The sequence below is a fragment of the Rhinolophus ferrumequinum genome, chromosome X (assembly GCF_004115265.2).
Source record: "Rhinolophus ferrumequinum isolate MPI-CBG mRhiFer1 chromosome X, mRhiFer1_v1.p, whole genome shotgun sequence".
Lineage (NCBI taxonomy): Eukaryota > Metazoa > Chordata > Mammalia > Chiroptera > Rhinolophidae > Rhinolophus > Rhinolophus ferrumequinum.
In genome coordinates, this window is record NC_046284.1 from 112606011 (window position 1) to 112628811 (window position 22801).

Here is a 22801-nt window from a genome sequence, read left to right on the forward strand (position 1 = left end):
TTTCCAAGAATCATAATAAAAAACCCAAACTTAAAAAATAGGCAATGGATGTTATATTTGGTAGCATTTGTTTATTTCATGTTAAAAAGACACACGTGAACCCTACAAAATAGTTTTAAAAAAATTTTATTGACATGAAAAGAAAATGTACAAAGGAAAATACAAACGGCCAATAAATAAATGTTGTAAATGTTCAAATCTTACAATTACTTTAAACCCAACAACAACAAAAAAAATAATGCTGACCAGATTGGCCAAAATAATAAACACTTTTAACTGGTAACCTTTCCAGTAGGTGGATCCGCGTGTTGCCTCTATACCTTCCACAGGTGTGGCCTGCTCCCCCTCAGAATTACGTATCATCACCCCTAGTGATTCCCAAGAGAAATATAAGACTAGTTCCGGAGAAAATGATCAAAAATGTACACAAGGATTCCCGTTAAAAGACATTATTTGCCATGATAGCTACAATAAAGAAAAAAGAGAAACCGCATGAGGTACAGGGCACTGAAGTTCTGCTTTAAAATGGCTGACCAAACACATGTGTTTACCTTTCCTCCCACATTAAAACCCACCGAAATAAGCAAAAGAAATAAAAATAAGTCCAGAGCAGCCACGGAAATGCAGGAGATGCTCCAGCAGATTAAGACTGAATGGATGGTAAAACCCAATAAAGCTGAAGAACCCACAACTTCATGTAGGCAAAAAAGCTGTATTTTTCCAGAAGAATCCTTGAAAGATAATAAAACTACAGGTAGTGGAAACTAAGAAAAGAAATGGCTAATAATAAACCACATAACTGAAGAGCTGAAAACACCCTCTTTTCAGCAGGTCTAATGCCAGCATTTACCCAGTCCCAGCTCTCTGAAATGCCAGTTCAGCCGAGGAATACGACTCAATAACGCTGAGGCCAGAGAAGTGGAGAAAGGTGCCAGTTAACCGTAGCTTCCTTGAGAAAGAGGGAGTCCCACCACCCAGAGAACCAGTGCCCCACAAACTGCAGAAAAACACTGCATTCCAGACCAAGGGGATAACATAAGCGAAGACATCAAATGTACAACAGAATTTTAAGGGGGACTCTACATGCCGGAGCATAGTGTCCGAGGCAGACAGGGAAACGCTGTGAGGCTGGAGAGGTTAGGTAGGCAGAGAACATCCCAGAGAGCCTGATGGGCCACATAAGGGAATTCAGACGTTCACCTACCGTTTTCCTCCTTCTGTCAGCTTGAGAGCACCAGTGTAGGCTTTCAAGCAGGTCAGTGATAACATCAAAATCAGATTTTATATCATACCAGCAATTGTACACAATACTGGGGGTGGTGGCAAAAAAATGTATACAAGTGGACACTTTGGTCAACGTTGCTCAAGCAGTAGTAGTTCGCCATCATCAGAAGTGTCTGGACACTGATGCCGTTGTTTCCCCGAAAATAAGACCTAGCCGGACCACCAGCTCTAATGCGTCTTTTGGAGCAAAAATTAATATAATTATATTACATAAGACCCGGTATTATATTATATATTATACTATATTATATAACACCCGGTCTTATATATTATACTATATTACATAAGACCCAGTATTGTATTATATTATATATTATACTATATTATGTAAGACCGGGTCTTATATTAATTTTTGCTCCAAAAGACGCATTAGAGCTGATGGTCCGGCCAGGTCTTATTTTCGGGGAAACACGGTGGTAACCCCTTTGAGCACCTCTTGTAACTGCAGAAGTCAAACGTGACTTATATTCATCATTTGTTATCGGTATATATTATTAGTTGTTTCCTTTCTTAAAATGTGTAGATATTTTTTTGGCCCCCTCTGTATATCTGAGTTAGACAAGACCCAACTATTTACCTTAGGAGCCCGGGTGGTTGGTCAAAACATTAACAGAGACTTTTTTTTAAAATTGGAGAGTAGAGGGGGAGCAAGTTTGAGGAAAGGCTGTTGTTCTGCACATTAGACATGCTGAGTGTCAGGCACCTGTAAAACATTCAAGTGTAGCTTTCCAGCAGGTGTTATGAAAAATGAGTCTGAAGCTTGTAGGGGAAAGGTGGGGAAGAATTTAGAAATTTAGAAAAACATCTGCATATAAACAGAACTGAAACTGGGCATAACTGAGACAATGACTGATGGTAACACTTGGCCGAGAAGCCAAACCCAGGCTAACAGCCGTGTGTAAGGTGTAAGGGATAGATAAGAGCCCACGGAAGATGCAGAAAAAGAAACAGTAAGAGGACACAGACAACCAGGACATCAAGGGAACGTACTGCTTCGAGGAGACAGTGATTAACTGTGTCAGATGCAACAGAAAAGTAAAATTAGGAGCGACGGAATCCACCAGATGCAGCACACAGGCGGTCACAGGCAATCTCAGCAACGAGAGCTTCAGTAGTGCCGGTGGGAAGCCAGAGAGCAAGAGCTGAAGTTTGAGAAATGGATAGACGATGTATACACCACTCTCACAGAAGGTTAGATGAGAAGGGGAGGAGAAGGCTGGGTAGCTAGAAGAGGAGTAGACAGTGGTTCAGGGAAGGTTTTCTAGGATGAGAACCTTAGGAATGAGATAATGGGCAGAGAAAACCAAAGGAGTCCCACGCAAGACTAAGGCTGCAACAAGGTTACTGACCCTCGGCCCCACCCACATTTGGGGCCGGTAGTTCTTTGCTGTGGGGGCTATGCCAGGCATTGCAAGGTGATCAGCAGCATTCCCGGCCTCTACCCACCAGATGCCAGGAGCATGCACACACATCCCCCCCACCCCCCCCAACTGTGAGCACCAAATGTCTGCAGACATTGCCAAATGTCCTTGGGAGCAAAATCAGCCCCGGTTGAGAAACAGTGGGCTACACGATGGGGAACCAGAGGGGGAGTAACTAATGGAAAAAGATCGCCAAAGCAGAGGGCACTGGGTAAAGGACTGGCCTCAAACAGCAGCAGAAGCACCTCGTCCTCTGAGCCAGGAGGAAAGGACAGCTCTGGGGATAGAAGAACTGATAAATTTGTACATGGGGCCAGCCAGCTGGGCCAGAAGGCCCTCAATGTTCTCAGTGGAGTGGACGCAAGGCTGTGTGCTAAGTGATGAGCACTGAAGGCTCAGAGGCAGGTCTGTGAACAGCGGCGAGGGTCTGTAACAATACCAGGGCCTGGTAGCAGGCAGGTGACCCCAGCAAAGAACTGAGATTGGAAACCACCAGACCCTCCTCTCACTGCGAATGTTAAAATGCACCTCCCCAAAGAAATCACCTTCCTCATACTGATTACAGTCCCAAAGAGCCTATACCGATTTCAACTGCATAATGAAAAGAACAGACCCCTGAGGAAACGAACCTATTTGTTCAATAACATCATTCCTATCAGATAATATGAACTGCGTTCTACACTATTAACGTCTAAATGAACTTTTAGTAAGTAATCTGTTCAAGTTAGAAGATGTCTGTGGTTGCAACTACTTCCTGGTTCTTAACTGGATGAACTACTTCCTGACCAACAGTCAGGAAAACCAGAATAGAAAGGAGTGGCTACAAAGACAAGAAGCTTATTAAATGAGATTCTTCACAGGACAAAGACTTGCTCACTCCTGTCCTCGAAACCAAGGGCTACAAATTCAAATGATTATGGGGCCAGGAAACCAAAGACATTGCCTCAGATCTGTGCATTGGAAAGAAGCTGGAAGTGAACCACCAGCATGAAGGCAAGAGATACAAAGGGCTGCCCTTGGGTAAGTTAAGAAAAAAGAAAAGCTACACACAGCAGCCCAGGGCTGTGCATAGGAGTGACCAAGGTAAAAGGGAAAATCCAAGTCTTTGCTCTACTACAGATATGGAGCACAAGTTCATACCACCCTCCGGAAGTTGGAAATCCATCTGAGAATAGATCAAAAACTCTCCAGAAGCAGTGAACCCAGGCGTCCCATCAGAGGCAAATGCAAAGCCATCCAAAGGAGCATCCCACAAGCCAGGCACAGGCAAACAATTCCCAAATTGTCAAATGTTGCAAACCTCACAAAGAAACAAGTGAAAGCTGGAGGGAGGGAAGGAAGGGAAGACAAATGGGAGATTTCATTCCTCGAGAACTACATCTAAGAAAACAATTTAAATGAGACAAACATAACTAAATTTTAAAGTGTTCACCGAAAATGCTCTTATGAAAATTAAAAAGCAATTTTGAAAAAAAAATGTAAAACTATAGCTAAATGTTTTTAGTAAGAATTCTCAATAAATGGATTAGACAATAATAGACTAGACACAGCTAAAGAGAAATTAATGAATCGTAAGATAGGTATCAGGAAATCACCCAGAAGTAAAAATTGAAAATACTGAAGAAAATTTAAGCAATATTGAGAATACAATGAAAAACTTCAGCACATTTCTAAATAATAGTTCCAGAAATGGAAAACGGAGGAGAAGCAATATTTCAAAAGATAATGACTAAGATATGTTTCCACAACTGAAGGTATCATGAGTCTTCAGACTGAGGGGAGTAAAACAAATAAAATGAAGATAAATTAAAACAAATCCCACCCAAAAGATACCACAAAGAAACTGTAGGAAAAACGAAAAACAAACAAATAAACAAAAAACCCCAAGGGAAAGAATCTTAAAGGTAGCCAAAGAGAAAAGATAATTACCTACGTATAAAGAAATTACACCTGAACTGACTAAAGACTTCTCATTAACAAAACTTGTCAAAACACAATAGCGAAAATAATTGTCACTGTAAAATTCTGTACCCAGCTCAACAATCATTCAAAAGTGAAGTAAAGACACTTTCAGAAACGCCAAGACCAAGTTTACTACTAACAGGCCTTTAGTAAAAGAGCTACTTAGGAACATTCCTTATAAAGGAAGAAACTGAAAAAGGAAGAAATGGGGTAAATGAAGAATGGTGAGCAAAGAAATTTGAAAAATATGTTGATGAGTAAATAGTCACTATTTTTATAGGCTTACGGTGGCTTAAACGAGGCAAAACTAAAGCATAAATAACTAACATGGGCAGGGAATGAAGGTTAAAAGATAAACCATTCTAAAATCTGTCTTATTCAGGAGGATAGGAATAATAATTAAGTTTAGACTAAGTTAAATGCGCATGTTAAAATTTTAAGAGTAACCAAATTGCTGTCTTTCACCCTGTAATAAGAAGGCTAGAAGGAACATAGCTGTCCTCTTCCAATGAAAAAGAGCTGGATTAATTTCAAATTCACAGAACAACCAATTGGCTCAAAATCTTAGGAGAGACAGTGCTTATAAGGAGAGAGGATACAACCATGTGCTCACCTGGAATAGACAGCAACTGGACACTGATAAAAGGAGTTCAGCTAGAAAAATTGGCAAGCAGATAAAAAGCCCCCTGTGGCTCGCTGGACAGTGTGAAACCACTGGCGGGGTCACAACAACTGGGGAGACACCAACCTTCTACAGGATCTTCCTCCATCAATCCCACCAGGCACTCAGAGAGGAAAGAAATGCCCATTGTGATGCAAACCTGGGGGAAGGGAACTGCAGCTGGGCCTCAGGAGCGAGAAATCCACCCGGATCCTTCTCTTCCCCTATCTCCACTAGAGAAGAAAAGCCTTCATCTGGGAAAGAAAGGCCAATAAGCACTTGTTTTGAGCATTGGTGAAAACTCACTGCAGCTGGGAAAGAGGTGGGTGCCCTCCTCCTGGGAGAGGGACAAGATTCTGCAGAGGCATAGCCAGGGGAGGGGCAAGACGTTGGTTGGTATACTGATACAGGTCTAAATCTGAGGTTTAATCAGAACAAAAGACCACACCCCACCATTACTCCCCACCTCCACGCTAACTAACTTCCAGTAACAAGTCAACATTAGAATACTACCAGAAGAGGGTCAGAAGAACAAGAGCATGTAAGAAGACGCTCTCTAAGGCACATTTCAAAAGACTTGAAACTCAGAATAAAATAAATCAACTCCCACCCTAATCACAAAGTATCTCCATGAGAATTTGAAGCCTGAGATACACTGAGGGTAACCACAGCAACAACCAAACTCAAACCCAGCCCAACTCTTAACTAGATTAATTCAAATCCCTGCACTAAAGGCCTAACAGAAGGAAAGACAAGCCCATTTACAGAAGTAAAAATTATGTACATTAGACTCTACTATTCTACAAAATAGGTCAGGCTAGGAACAAAAATTACCACAAGGTATGAGACAAAAAACAACACTCAAAAGATAAAGATCATATCAGAACTAGATACAGAATCAGATGTTGGAAATATCTAGAATGAAATTTTAAATACTTGTACCACGAGTAACATGTTTAGGGCTATAACCCAAAAGGGGAACAACATGCAAAATCAGATGGGTAATTCAGCAGAGATGGAAACTACAAGAAAAAATAAAATGAAAGTACTGAAAATAAAAAAGTTAAGAGAAATGAGAGTGCCTTCAATGAATGGGCTCTTCACTAGACCCAACTCAGCCAAGGCAAGAATCAGTGAACTTGAATATAGGTCAATAGAAATTACCCCAACCAAAACACTGAGAGAAGAAAGAAAACAAAATAGAACATTGAAGAGCTGTGGAACAAGATCAAAGGTTCTAATTTACTGGTAATTGGAATCACAGAAACAGGAAAGAGAATGGGACGAAAATATTTGAAGATATAATGGCTGAAAATAGTCCAAAAATAAGACATCTAACCACAAATCACATGATCAAAGAATAGGAAGGGAAATAAACACTATTGTGTGTGTGTACATATGTATGTACATACGTGTGTGTGTGTACACCCTGTATACCTATATCTAGCCACCCCTCAACACCAATGCTACTCGAGGCTGAATTCCATAAGCTCTGTCATTGCCGCTCCTTAAAAAGCAAACACCTCTGTCAACATGATCACCAGACCATCAATTCAACTACACATGATGGCCACCTCACAACGCTCACAAGTTTCACTCTGCATAAATAACTGGTCAAAGCTAAGTCACAAGCCTGGGATCCTAGCTGTAAAAGAGACTGAGGATGGTGAGTTTTCTGGGCAAGTTTTCTGGGAAACCAAAAATGTAGAGAGGGTATTTAAAAGTCTACTACACGTGCTTAAAAAACAAAAAACCCTCCATCTAACCAACCAGCTATTATTGTACAGTGGATTCTTTGGTGAAGACATTGCATCCTCAGAGGACCTTTTATTTTACCTCAATGTGGTAACACACTTAAAAGCAACTTCCCAATCTGAGGGATGGGGGGGGTCTGAAGTCACATGATAAATAAGCAAACATCTTCACAGAATGTTTGGCTTAATGGCAAGTAAGGTACAATGCAGATATATACAAACGCGCATATGCACACACACACGAGTTTATTACGGAATAGAGCTCAGCACGTCAATGAATTCATGCAATGAACTATGAAAAAACTCAAAGAAACGTCACTCTCGCAGGTGTTCATTTTGGCCTCTCCCTCATCGGCCATACTGTAAACATTGGTAGAAAAGTTTCAGGAGCCTCACAGGGCGCCAAAACTTTATCACATGAGCACACTTGTACACTAATGTGAATCCGATTGTAACACAGTTATGCCTGGTGACCAGATATGGGACAAGCATGTCTATAGGGCGAACAGAGAGGAAGATCCACTAGACAGGTACCTGACAGAAAAGAGAAGCCACTGAAGAAGGCACTGACATGAGGAGATGGGGAGGGGGCAGAAAAAGGGGGCCTTTCATAAGAAAAATATTACGCATGTCCTACGTGCCAGGCAATGCACGAGACGCTGAGGCAACAACAGTGCACACTCCATGCCTCCACGGAACTTGCAGTAGAAAACCGGTACTACCTGCTCAGCCATACTTCCAAAGGTCCACCCTTACACTCCTGGTCTTACTATTTCCTTCCTACCCTCTTAGGGAAAAATGAACACGGACAGAAAAAAGCCAAAAGGTGGCCATAAAGATAGAAAATCAAGATCCTGGGATGTACTAGCTGGGGTACAAGCATCAAAGCAAGGCATGCAATACATAAATCCATGTTATTTCTTACTATTTTTCTAGCTTTATATGCTCATTCTTAGATCTGTCTTTGAATACACCATCTCCCAGAAAACACCATCCCTCCACCTGACATTCTGGGCCTCCTTTAAGACTCTTCACAAACACTCAGGAATCACTGCCTTTCCCAGTCTCCTTAAGTCTGTGTTAAGTGCATCTGTTCTGACCTAGAGAACCAACACCCGGTAGTTCCATTGAAATGTGCATTTCACCCTGTACTTTAGTCACTGCTTTCCGCCACTTCTGCTGGATTCCAAACTCCACAATGGCACACTGCAGCTTGGCTTTGGATCTCCCTCACTTACCACGATGCTGACACCCTTTCAGTTGCCTAAAGAACACGTGACACCAAGACACCCAAACCATTAGCCGATCATAAAGTCAGCCAAAGAAAGACAAGTATGGCGTTCCTTTACCAATCCTGTGCAGCGGGACAGACTTAAAACTCTAAATCAAGGGTAGTCGCTCTGGATGCTCGAGAAACCTCTAGCACAAAAACATCAGTTCATCAGTTTCAAATTCTAAAATCTGAAATGAGGCAACTCTTTTAAAACAAATGTCCTGGACTGGATAGCATGTGAAAAAAGTAATGACGCAAACCACTGCAAACTCTTCAAGTTACCAGCACCAGAAGAAGGAAAAGAAAAAAGATTAAAGCAACAAGAATACAGAGCAGGTATAGAATGGTTCAGAAAGGCCTCAGAACTCAAGGCCAAAGCGAGCTAAGTTAGAGGCTGCATCAAAATGTAGATTTCAAAGGAAATATTTGAAGGGAATCCTGTGGATATTCTTTGTATTAATAACTGTGGAGCGGAAAAGTGAGCCACAGCATTCCATACAGGCACAAACTAACAACTTTACACCAAGGAAGACCTGATCAAGGCCAGCAAAAATTCAGCATGGCGAAAGATTTCCAAAATAGAACTGAGTATGTAGAGACATTTACTGTGAAAGCAGAGAAAAACAAATTAGGATAGATAAAATAACACCTTTACAGTAGTTTTATATACATAAGCTCACTTGAACGTAAGCAGCTCGACAGAGACCGGTTTAACATAGATGAGAAGTCACAGAACATGAACCAGATTTGAAAACGGTACTCTTGCTAAAGATCAGTAATCCTAAACAATATTAATAAAATTCTCTAAAAACTTTGTAGTACTCAAATGAGATTTCGTAAACTAGGAAACAGCACAAATGCTGAAAAAATATTAAACTAGACCTAAGACACTGTATTTGAGGGGGAGAAGAAAGCAAATTTAATGTTGACATAATAAAACATTTTGTTAAAACATTAAATACCTCGAGGGGATTAAAGGTGTCCAGGGGACAAAACCCAGCAGTTCTAAGTTTAAATATGGAAGAGAGCTAAACCTGTTAGAAAAAAAATTTAACTCAGTTATAAACAGAAATGACATTCCTATATAAGGTTAACAAAATGGTGAAGGATAAAAAGGAGGAGCCTTAGAAAAAGTAATTTCTATAAAAACAATGAAAAGAGTACCACAGATCACAATCAATCAAGGAAGCAGTTACAAAACTTTAATGAGATTAGAGAAGAATATTTTACCTTGCAGAGATTTGACCTTTTTGGTAAATTATCAAGGTTCCATTGAGCTAAAACTCGTTTTTTTGTGGCATTTCATTTCACGTGACATTCCTGTTTAGAACCTTCCATAGCTTCCCAGGAGACTTAGGACAGTTCAAAAACCCAGCAGCTGGCCTTTATTCCGCCTTTCAAGACCTGGCCCCTGCCTACTTCCGCTTCATCACCTGCTTCTCTACTTTCCAGCCATTTGGATTTCTTTCAGTTTTTAAAAGGTTGTTTTTCAAAAGCCTCTACCTCTCCCCTTGCCTGAGGCATTTGCACCTTCTGTCAGGAAAATGTATTTCCCTAACTAGACCCCTCCTTCTCATCCTTTAGGTCTCACTTAAATGTCACCTCCTCAGTGTGGCCTTCTTACCTGTGCCCCCAGGAAAGATACACCATCCCCACTCTGTTATGTACTCCCGAGCGCCCTGCACTTTCCCTCTGCCTCCATCTCAAGACTGTAAATGATGTGAGGGCAGGGCCTACTTCTCTTTTATGTATCACTCTATCCAGCCTGGGTCGCAGTCTGGTACTTAGTAGACAACTAGTATTTCCTAGATGAAGGACAGATCCTCAGAAGGCAGGGCAGGTTATTTGAGCAAGAAATAACTGATAAAGTATGAAACACCGATTTGCACAAAATTACCTTTTGTCTCCCTCAATTATTTTCAATTATTAACAATTAAAATAAAACTTTTCCTTTGCAACGCTAAATTTTAGTGGTAATGTTACTAATTACTAGCAATTAAGGTTAATACGTCCCACAAGAGGCTGACAAACCAGAGTGGGTGGGGTGTAGGGTTAAACTACAGGATGGTCACACTGGAACCAGTTTTTGTAGTCTCTGAAGGATTCTATTCATCAGGAAGCTAGTTTCTACTCTTGCCAATATCAGGGTAACTGGGCAAATCCAAGTCAGTAAGTCGTTCGTCAATTATTACCACCATTTTTTATCTGCCATCTCTTCCTCACATGAGTGAGTGCGTGCTTAATCTGATTATTATGATACAATCTTGCACTGCCAAGAACCTAATCTTTAAGGGTAATACAAACGGAGATCTGAAATTGCAACTTATCTAAAATAATTTAAGGCAGTCTTTAAAAAAAAAATTATAATGTATTTATCCATATGTTTTGATAACTTCCAGAAAACAAGTTGTACTTTCAAATTCACTATTTCCCTTTAAGTCAAAAAAGGTACACTGGCAGAAAAAAGCACTTCCTATCTTACTATTTGATATTAATAGGACTTTCTCTCACAAAGGATACAAAGTAACAACAAAATCATACAGCCATAGCTGTTAAACATATATTTTTTTAAACAGGTTAACCTTCTTCAGACCAGTTATGATGAATTTACAGTAAACTATTAGCAGTGCTGTGTCTAATCTGTTTGTCATTAAAAATCCAGACAAAAACTACCACGCGGGGAGTTACTGATTTACGTGCTTGGCACTTGTAAGGATCACTTTCCATCCAGAAATGTTCATCTCAAAGCAATGAAAGGTTAGACAGTTTCCAAAACACGTTACTTCCAACCAAACCACTGCATTCCTGTATTATGCACACCCCCAAATTAACAGCTCTAAGCTATCTTATCAGCAGTGTCCATCTACACACAGAGTACACTGGGCAAAGGACAGCACCTGCGAAGGGACCAGCATCAGCCTATCCTGTACAACTTGTTCCCAAGTTAGCTTTGCTCCCCCCACCCCCTTGAGGGTAACGAGAAAGAAAATGATGCAGGCAGGAAAAAGCCACCATACCTTGCAGGTTCAGCGGTGTCTAAAGCCCACCAACAATCCAGTCTGAAGCCATGAAGAAAGCAGACAATGTGTATGAATACCTGAATTTAATGAAGCCCGCTCTGTGGCATGCACAGTAGGCATGAATGTCTCAAGGGGATTAGAGCTCAAAACAATAAAATGCACAATGTAATTGGCTTAAAAATCAAGAAAACCAATTTTTTTGCCCATGGTCTTAAATCTGAAAGGAATTTTTTTCTTGCCCAGTAATTACTTTTACCTTGATTTCTTTTTTCCTGCATTTCCAACACATCATTAAGAACATTGTATTTTATTTGCTGGTTTAAAAAATACCACAACAAAATCAAATCAAAACCACAAAGAGAAGGTAATTTATGTCATTTGCAGTACTGTCCTTTATATTCTGCTATGTATTATGTTTAGGCAAAAGCTTTTGAAAATACAAAAAGTACTAAGAAATTGTAACATGTGTAAGAGGATATTTTTAAGAGGTATCTTTTAAGATCAACATGATTTCATTTATCAGTGTCTGATGTGAAAGGGATCTAGGTGGAAGCAAGTAGATAAGGAAAAAAGATGCATGTTGGCAGGAAGGATCTTTTTGGGGTAATGGAAATGTTCTAAAATTGCATTGTAGTGGTGATTATACAATGCACAAATTTACCCCCAAAAATCATTGAATGGCACACTTAAAACAGGTGAGTTTTATGTATGTAAAGTACACCTCAATAAAGCTGTTAAAAATGCATACCATGTTTCCCCGAAAATAAGACCTAGCCGGACAATCAGCTCTAATGCGTCTTTTGGAGCAAAAATTAATGTTAAGACCCGGTCTTATTTTACTACAATATAAGACCGGGTCTTATATTAATTTTTGCTCCAAAAGACACATTACAGCTGATTGTCCGACTAGGTCTTATTTTCAGGGAAACAGGGTATTTAAAACCCGTACTTGGCAAAGAAATCCACAAGAACTATGTATAGGCCCTGTCTTTGTAGAATAACTGTTCTGCTTTGGCCAAGATGATTTCTGGCCCAGCCCTTAGGTCCTTCGATATTCATCACGCCTTTCTAACTCTAATAATTAGTGACAAAAGTGATTCTCATCAATTACAGAATAAGGTATTAAGTCCTTTTCTTCCCTAACATGGACCTCTGAGTATTCCTTTGGGCTAAGCAACTGTTTAGCTCTTAGTGATGGGTCTTGTTTAAATACAAATACATACACACACACAATCAAGAGAGGCTTTAAGTAGCAGAAAATTCTACTTTCAAATAGAAGAATTTTTGTCAGAGTCCAACTTCTATGTATTAAGAAGAAACTAACATCTCTGGAGACTTGACCTCCGGATTTTATTTCATTTAGGTCATTACACTGACGGAAGAGATACCATCTGCAAGTTGTGATGGCTGCCATTTTACTTCAAGAGTGCATCAAACCACAAAATTGAATTCAAGGAATATCTCGATAGCCTTTATTAGTGTAGCAAATTTAATCAAAGTCAGTAAAAAGTATAATGGAACATGCCGAAACATGAAATACCAAATGGTTAATTAGAAACAGCTACTCATTTGGGGTGTAAATAATTAGGTACCACCTTCAGTTATGAAGAAACAGAACTAATGACCCTATTAGAAAATTCTGTACTTCCAGTTGTCCTATCCAGCAGTGCCAATGGATCTGAGTCCAGCTTACCATGTGACTAAAGGTTAGGTGGCCTTGCCAAAGTAGCCCGGGAACTCCAGGAGACATATGTTTATCTCTAGTACCACCCCAAGAGTGGAATCAGATTCCTAAAGAGAAGCAGAAAGCATGGTTTTGAAGAGTACAGGTTCAAGTCAGACCGGTTTGGATAGAAGTTTTGCCGCTGCTGATTAGTGGGTAATCCGGGCAAATTATTTTCTTTCTGAACCCATTTGGTCAAGTGTATACAGGAAATAAGGAAAACACCTACCTCATAGAGATGTTGTGAGAACACACTTACACATCTCTCTCCCTGCAAATAAATTATTTACCACAGTGTCTGGTATTCGGTAAGGCTCCATAAATAGATTCTAATTATTACAGAGAAGACCGCTCAAAAGAGAGACCAGACCCAAAACTTGACACTAATTTAGGACTATCTCAAACACAAATGTTTCTAAGTACATAAAGAGCATAATTCAGTACTAACAATCAATTTCAAAGACCTGAATGGGCTAGGTCCTTTTAATGTAATAAATAATTTTCCGTTAATTCCCAAATCTGAATTGTCTAAATGTTGTAAGGCTCTTCGGGTAAAAGGTCCTCACTCTTGGCTTTCAGACCCACAGACATAATTGCACCCAAGTTCTTACCTCAGTATTGAGAAGTGTACAAACTTGAATAAGAAATGAGGCCAGACCTTTGTGTAATCCAGTCATCCAGGCACTGCTCTACATAAAGGAAATATTCTAGAAACTCAAGAATTTGAATCCAAACACTAAAGTGATGCATCACCAACAAAAGATTTCTAAGGCTGAGTTTAAGATTGAAATTGGGAAAGCCTCCCAAACAGAAAGCTTAAATGTCGTCTTTTAATTGCATTATTTTTCTAAGTTGAAATACATGATCCAACTGACACCATCATCAGATGATAAAGAACCTTTGAGATTTTTTGAGATTCTTTCTCCTCTTCCAGCAAAGAAATTCGATATTGCCAAAAAATAAAACTGTAGAATTTAAAATTATCAAATCCTGAGTAAACAGCCTTTTCTACTTAGAAAGCAACTTAATACTTCAAATTTTGCTGTTCTTGTACCAAAGTTAAGGGTTATCTAAAGGATTTCCCTCATTATAGATCTACGCATGTGACTTCATTTGTTCTTAAATGCCTTATTATTTGACATCAATTTATTGTATGAAAAAGTCATACCCCACACTAATAGCCAAAAATGAAGTACCATATTAGCATACCTTCTAATATCTAGAAGACATAAAGGAGATAACCACCAAAGTTATCAAAATGGAAGGGGGAAAAAGGTAAACTTTTAACAGACACACTAAAGAAGGCTTATTTTCTTTTCTCTGCTTACTTCCTTAAAATTTCCTACAGCCATATTCTCAGATATAGCTGAATTTTCTATCACAAAGTTGAAACATAAATCATAATGAAAGGTTAAATTCCTGCAACAGAAGCCACTGTCATTTCCAACAATGCAACTATTGTTGAAAGAGTCTCTCATAGATTCTTGGACAGTGGTGAAGCAAAGCTGAGGGGGGGGGCATAGCTGAAGTACTTTCTCCACCTCTGTATTTCAGTTTGTAATGGAACAATACTGTACCTTCAAAGTAGAAATACCATCTAAAATCTGGTTCTCATTACATGAGACTGCCTTAACCCCATGCAGCATATTGGGAACAGAATACATGATTCCCAAGCAGTCAACCTTCTATTACTCATCTATGCGAGATGGCCCTGCAATTTCCCTCAATGGGAGCCTTTTCTTTTAAAACCACACTCTGGTTTAAATAACTCCTAGAAAATTACAATGAAAATAATGGCAGATTTAGTCCAGGAAACTTGCATAAAAATAAAAAACCTGAAATAAAGGGGTAAAAAGTTCCTACCGCAAGCCCCCAGGTCATGAAATAAATTCTAAATCTGAGCAGGAAAAAACAGGAATTCTCTCTGGAGAAAAAAAATGCTTATTTCTAATTATTTTTAAGAATATATCAAGTTTTGTGTTTAAAATAAGGTTAGGAAACATTAAATAAGCAAAATTAGAAGACTAAACTGTTATATATACACATATATCAAATTAATCGTTGCATTGTTATAAAGGCAAGACAATTCAAGGGAATTTGACACACTCTCCATTTGAAGACCCTTCAACTCCTCTAAACTGGTAGATTAGTTAACACTCTTGAAACGATTAACTTTATTTAGCTTGCCTCTTTTGGAGTTCTATTATTTAGTACAACCAAACTGAATTTTTTAACCTAATTAGGTTTCGGTGTACTTGTGAAATGCTCAGCATACACTGTGCTGGCAGCTTCAGTTCTACAGCTTTTCTCTTCTGGATCCTTCCCCTTTTACCCCCCCACCCCCCCCCCACCCCCCGAAAAAGATTTCCTTCCCAAATGTTCTCTTCTCTGCATTTGTCAACAGAAACACCCACTGGTGGTGTCAAACTGGTAATACTGCTGCAGGCTTCCTTACTCCCGTTCCAGTGTCAACGCCAAAAATGCTCAAACCTAAAATAGTCCTTGTAATAAAGAAATCAAAAGGATTGCTAAGGTACTCAACCATCATGTTCTCAAATAGACGTACACCTTTTAAAAATTTTATTATTAACAAACCCTATTTACCAACCTATTCTTAGGTTGTTATAAAATATAAGATTATACTACCCCCTTCAACACTAAACAGACAATATAGCTTCTTCGCATTCATGAATATTTAAAAACCCTTAAAGGAATTAAAAACAAATTTACATCTAAATGTCATTCACATATAATTCCAAATAGCCTCAGTAAAGATGTCTTTTTTGTAACCCCACAGCAAAAAAGCTGGAAATGTGCCAGCAGATGGTACCTAAAACGGTAATCCTATTCTATACATATTTATGTCTCCTGTTTCAGTCAAATGCTCTCAAATTAATTTGTGTAATCTTTCACATTAACTACATAACAGTTACGTCCAAACAAACCTAATTCAGATGCACGGAAAGAATAATTTCTGTGTCTGTGATACTTTCTAAAATCAGCTTAAATTTCGGCCAATTAAAATAGATTGTGTTAAACAGAACACGATCTGCAACTATTTAAATATCACAGCATCCCTCTCATCTAAGCAACTAAGGTCAGGTTTTTCTTATTCAGGCATCTGTGCTTTAACACTCAAGTGAAGCGAAAAAACAAAACCCTCAAGGAAGCTCTGCCTTTACATTGAAATATGTTCGGGTTATTTTTTTCCCCAACGTGGGCACAAAACGAATCAATGTGAGCAGAACCTGTTCGTTCTGGGAGATGATTCCAAACCCTATGATTTAATTTCTATGAGGGTGCAAAGGGTACGAAGGTCTGGGAAAAGGCCAGTTTTGCTTCTCCCCACTATGCCGGTCGTGAACTTCATAGCAACGCCCGAAACTTGTTCGGGGGAGGCTGGAGGAGCTGCGGGGCAGGCAGTGGGTCTCTCGCCCACCCTCGCACGCAGTCAAGGTCAGCAGGGCCGGGGCCGCGGCTCGCAGCCCCCGGCAGGTCCCCAGCTTGCTCGGAACTCGGGCAGAGGGCTCCGGTGCGCAGGCTCATCAGCGCCAGCAAGAAGGGGCTTCCCTCGCCGCAAGCCCCAGGGAGCTAGCTCCGCGGGGGCGGCAGGGACGCTGCAGACCCGCCGCTAAGGAGAGCCCCGCGGGACGGCCTCGACCCGCCGCCCCTCGGTACCCTCTCGTTTCCCCACACCCCAAAATACAGCCCCAGCCCCAGCCCCTCGGCGGGGAAGCCCTTCCAGCGGCGCAATGGGACGCTGAGAAGGGGCCACTCCAAGCTGGGGGGCCCTCGCCGCGTCGCCCCGTTCTGGGGGTACCCGCGCCGCCGCCGCCCCTTCTCGAGTCTGCCCGGGGGACGAGGTGGGTCTCCTATCTAGGGAGAAGCTGGGTGGGCGCCGAGCCGAAGTGAGGGTAAGAAGGCCTGGCGGGCGGGTGGCGGCGCGACTACTCACCCCACGAGTCCCCCACCTCCAGCCGGGGACCCCACAGCTCCAGAGCCCGCCGTCGCCGCTTTACCTTCCCCAGCGGCAGCAACAACTAATCGAAACCTCCGGGCCCGCCCTCTCGCATCAGCGAACGCGCAGCCTAATTTGCTAACTGCCCCGCCCCGGCCGTCCCGTTCAGGCCAATGGGGAAGCTCTCCCGACCCCGCCAGGTCCCGCCTCAGCCCCGCCTACTTCTGGTAGGAGCCAATGCGGAGAGAGCGCTCGTGCTCGTGCTCGGGCTCGCGCGCCCCGTCCTCACCGCTCGTGCTCGGGTCCCCGAAGCCAAAGACGGCTGGTTCCTTGTATAAGCTCGCCTGCGCGCGCACGCGCGCGTCGCGCCTCCTCGCGCGCCAGGTTTGGTTGCCCTGCCAGGCCCTAGCAACCTGGGCAGGGTTGCTGCGAGGGGCGGGGCCCGAGCCGCGAGCTGTCGGAGGGGAGAGGGCCGCAGTGGGGGGAAGATCGTGACTGAAAAAGGGGCGGCTGAGGGGATGGGGGGCCGTGGAGGCCCGGGAATCCGCCTGTCACTGCGGAAAAGAGGGGGAATCCTGCCTGCTGCGCAGATATCCTGGCCCCCCTCCGGAGGGACACGTGCGGGGGTGGGGGTGGGGGTCCGGGAAGAGCGGGAAGAGCACATTTGGAGAGGGAACCGAGGCACTGCTTGGAAATAAAGGATGAAAAAAGGTTTATCCCTATCGGTAAAAATAATATTGAAGTCCATTGCTGCTGCTGTCCAACTGTTGCAGCTACGTGTGCACACACACACGCACATATACACACATACACATATATTCACACGTACACTCATCCATCAGCCTCCGATCCCTTGTGTGAATTAGGCGCAACGAACGAGAAGCCTGAGGATTCTTGACATAGCAGAAGGATGTATGCAAACGGCTGTTGCAGTAGCGGCGGCAGCAGCAACCCATAGCTCCGCTTCGGTCCAACGCTCTGCCACACAAGATTCCCCAGCTGGCATGAAAGCAATGAAGTCATCGCCCAACCAGTAGAAATGTAAAGATCTTAATACCCACCATGGATCAGGTTTCCAATGAGGATAAAGAGGTGATGAAATGGAAGGAGATACATTTCCAATGCCACTTTTTGAAAATTACGAATAATAATTTTTTAAACGACATTGTGGGCAAATCTATGTAAAGCTGCATAATAATTTCTACTTAAAGAAGAGGAAAAATAGTTTTTTTTCCTGGTTTTTCAGAAAAGCACGGGGGGAGGGGGTGGAAGCACAGAAAATAAGCAGTGTATGAGGTCATAGCAACCACCAAATTAGAAATATGCAGTACTGTACTGCAATGGGAAATAGATATCTTGGATAAAATTAACTTAATCTATTCCTGTTGTGAATCTGGTAACAATATGTAACGATATGCTGGGTTTGGCCACTCTAACCCAAGCCAATAGGATTTTCTTTTTCATAACATGGTGAATATTTGATGAGGAAATGAAGGTGCCTGCTTTCTCTTCAGCGTTTCAGGAAGCATATTAGAAATATTTACAGGTAAGAACAGTGAATTAGCAGTCAGAGAAAATGGAGTCAGAGGCAACAGCAGAGCTTTGCAAAGTCTCCTGCCTCCTCCAGATGCAAAGTAACAGTGCTGTGGCCTCAAGCTTCACCCACGTGGAGCCAGAACTCCATTTTCGTCCCTGTATGTTAAATAAAGAATGGTTTATCAGTATAGAATCAGAACAAGATAAGGAAAATCCAATAACCGAATAACGGTTGATATAGGTCCAATTTAGTTTTAAGTGGTAATATTGGATGCTTTATAATGTGCCATCCCAGATACACCAATATGACCTTCCACTTAGGGACATTTGCTTTGATTTGGTTTTGAGTACTGGTAAAAGTTTTCTTGGAGCCACATCCAGGTCAGTTGATTGCAATGTTGATCAGAAGTATATCTTTCCTAGACGGTTAGTAAGAGTTAAGAAGTACCATACTACCATTTAACTGAGCTCCTTTCTTATGTAGAAGAAACACTAATACTTAACACTGAATGAATGAATGAATGAATGAATGAATGCTTCTTATGTGCCAAGAACGTTACATACATTTAGAGCTACCAGATAAAATACAGAAGGCCCATTAAATTTGAAATTCAGATAAACAATGAATCATTTTTTTAGTACAAGTTTGTATTTTCATCCTGGATACATGTAGGAGGAAGGTAGAAGACTAAATAAGCTTTCTAATTATTGTCAAAAAAAAAAAAATTTTCCGAAATGCCCCTCTGTGTCCAGACCTCATAATGCAATCAGGATCCTGGAGAAAAGCTTAAGAACCAAATCAATGTATAAATTTCTAGTGTTTGTAGAAAGAGGTGCACACACTTATACTAAAAAATTATTCGCTGTTTATCTGAAATTCAGATTTCACTGGGCATCCTCTTTTTTTATATGCTCAATCTGGCAACTCTACCTACATTATCACTGAGCCTCAGGGTTTTCTGCAAGATTCTCTGTTAGGTCACCATTTTCCAGATGAAGAAATAGCTTCAGAGCCTCCCCAGCATGTATTTGCTCCTTCCTCCTTCTAATAGAATCCTAACTGTGTTCAGCTATCCATACTTCCATGGTGGTGGGTGCTGATTAGTCTTACTTAATCAATGTGTGGTCCAATTAGACTAAAGGAAAGGACTTAACATCTGATGGTTTGAGGGAGATGTTTTCCCTGTCTGTCCTGTTAGATGAACAAGGAAGCAAGTACCCCAGTTGCCACTGGCAGCCACTTTGTGACTAGGAGGAAAACCAGCCTTATGTCAAAGCCTATCCAATAAGTAAGGTAGAGTTGAAAAATAGAAAGAAAGAAAAAAAAACAACGTGGGTTCTTGATGACACCACTGAGTTGTTTAAACAAATTCTGACCTTTCCTTGCATTTAAAACAGTTTGAGTCACAGTTTCTATTAGATGCCTCAGAAACACCTGTTACAGATATCAGAGCCCATGTCTGCTACTCATTATGGTCTCAATAATAAATAAACAAGTGGCCATCAAGAGGTAAGACATTTTTATCCTGGATATATGTGGGACAAGTCTAGAGGACTAAATAAGCCTTTTAATCATTGTCAAAAAGCATTTGTGAAATGCCCATCTGGGCCTAGACCTCAAAATGCAATCAAGATCTAGGAGAAAAGCTTAAGAGGCAAATTGTTGTGTAAATCTGTAGGGTTTGTAGGAAGAGGTGAACCTTAGTTATTCCTTGGCTCTGCTCAGAGCTTAAATCAGACTGTCAGATCTTACATGTTTTCATTTAAAGTTCACATCATTTGGGAAAATGTCATTTGAGAAATGTGAGTCCAGTACCTCATTTTATATTATTAAAACCTCTATCCCTGTCCTCCAGGCACTAAGTTTAACCACAAACCATGTAGAAAGAACAGAAATGTCAGCCTCAAAAGATCCAAAAGGGAAAAACACACCAGAATAGAATGCCATATGAAAGTGGCTGGCTGGCAAGGCAACGTAGCTTAGTGGCTAAAACCATAAACTTAGGAGCTAGATCACCTGCATTCAAATGCCAGCTTTAGTTATGTCCTTGGGGAAATTGCTCAACTTCTCCTCTATAAAAATGGGCATGATGATAATAACCACGCTCACCTCATAGGTCTAGACAACTATTTGTGAAATGCTTAGCAGAGTACCTGGCCCATGGTGAGGACTTTATAAGGGTTAGCTGTGATCGAGCAGGCTCAATGCCGTGGGCTATAAACTTGAAGCAGTTTATTTTTCTTCAATCACTACTTTGAACCATGAATTTGTCTTTCATGTCCCTTTACATCTTGGACAGTTTTAGGTCTTTTTCAACTATTAATAATCCATCCAGTTTAAAACTCGAATGTTGTGTTTGATTTAAATCCTGTTCCCTCCCACCACCACCCTTCCCACCATCATCACCTGCCAAGCTTGTGACTCAAGGTACCTGAAGTGACCAAGGAGTGTGGCTGGCCCTTTCATTTCCACTTCAGTTCCTCGGAGGGAGTGGTCAGTTGCCTCACCAAACCTAATTCCCCTTGCCACAGGGTTTCATGGGAGGTAGAGAAGGAACCACCAGCTCTTCTCTTAACAACGCATGAACCTTGTCCCCCGACTCCCACCCACTTCTCCTTACCCCTCTTGCTGGCTGTAGTTGACTTCTGTGTAGAGGGCATGAGAATGACAGTTCCCTTCCCCAGAGTCACCACCCACAGCCTCCAGCTGCTGGTATCACTTCCCTGACAGAAGCCTTCTTAGGTGGGACAGGAAAAATCTCCCCCCAAATACCCATGTAACAACACACAGAAAACAAGTCAGAATCTCCCAAGATCGACTCAATTAAGTTAGAGCTTCAGGAACTCAAAGAACCACTCCAGCACCCTAAAAGAATGTTCCCATGTTTACACGAGTGGAGCAACAACAATATGTCCCCCAGCTAAGGATATTATTATGCCCATTTTACAGAATTGTAGCCATCTTAGGAATGGCTCCAACCACAGGCTGGCAGTAAAAATAGCAGAGAATAATATGGACTCCACATGTGAAGAGGAATTTAAATCTTGGAGGAAGAAGCCTGAAATTTGACTATTTTGAGGATCCTCTGTGATAACAGTTACATCTAGTAGCTTCCCCCAAACCTCCCTTCCTGCCCCATTTTCAATACACTAGGGTGGATATAGACTTCCTGGTCTATCTTAGTCTAGTATGGTCAGATCATTTGAGATCGGCGGTATCCAGGCCGCTGGAGTGTGGCAGTGTAACAGCTAATAGACGCTGTTACTGATATAGAAGGGCTTTATATTTCAAGAGGAGTATCTAATAATATAATGGAGATGTGCTGTCTTTGGCTTTGTAAGAAGTGAGCCAGCTAATTTTATAGATAACAGCAGGAAAATAACAGTAAGAATTGGGGCACACAATAGAGAGTGATTCTAGCACCTTTCCATCTGGCCTAAATAATTTAATAGTTCTGTACACCCTTGACCTGATGATTTTAGGTATAACAGCAGTCCCCAACATCCAGTTCTCCTTCCTCCCCAATACCCTGCACAATAATTATGGAAGAGACTTAAAGCCAGAGAGTGTGTCAGAAATACTTGTTGCTTCAGATATTTGTTTCTACCATTCATAATTCTACATCATTTTAAAATACCAATAAATTAATTTTTCATGTGTTAATGTCTTAATCGAGAAGAAACCAGATTTCCCCAGGTAAATAGAAGTCTATTGATCTTTCTTTAGAAATAATATCAATCAACATTTATTGAGTGCTACTGTATGCCAGGCATTGAGCTGAACATTTTGCATGGATTATCTCATTTAATCCTCACAATATCCCTATGAAGTCATGTAGTGGTTTTAAGATATCCCCACGAATTTTTCCCCTCCTCCTCCTTTCAAAAGGTAGAGCTAAGTCCCCCTCCCCTTGATTGTGGGTTACCCTTAGTAACTGACTTCTAACAAAAGAAATATGGTAGAAAGGATGGTCATAGGTGGTCATGGCCTGAGATTAGGTCATAAAAAGTATTGTAGCTTTCTCCTTGCTCTCTCAAATCACGGACAATGGGGAAAGCCAGCTACATGTTGTGAGGACACTCTCAAGACTCTCTGTGGAGAGACCAGGGGGTGAGGAAGTCAAGCATCCTGACAACAGCAAGGAACTGCCCACAGCCATGTGAGTGCGCCATCTTGGAAGCAGATTCTCTAGCCCCAGTCAAGCCTTC

The 22801-nt window shown here is 41.3% G+C and overlaps 1 protein-coding gene across 2 annotated transcripts in view; it reads right to left on the minus strand.

The window, feature by feature from the left end:
* CDKL5 (cyclin dependent kinase like 5) overlaps positions 1–17132 on the minus strand; it is a 157428-nt gene extending 140296 nt beyond the window's left edge. For both annotated transcript variants that reach the window (XM_033119851.1, XM_033119841.1), the window contains exon 1: positions 17054–17132. The gene's annotated coding sequence lies outside the window, so the exon portion shown is untranslated. The remainder of the gene's footprint in view (positions 1–17053) is intronic.
* Between the last annotated feature and the right edge of the window lie 5669 nt (positions 17133–22801).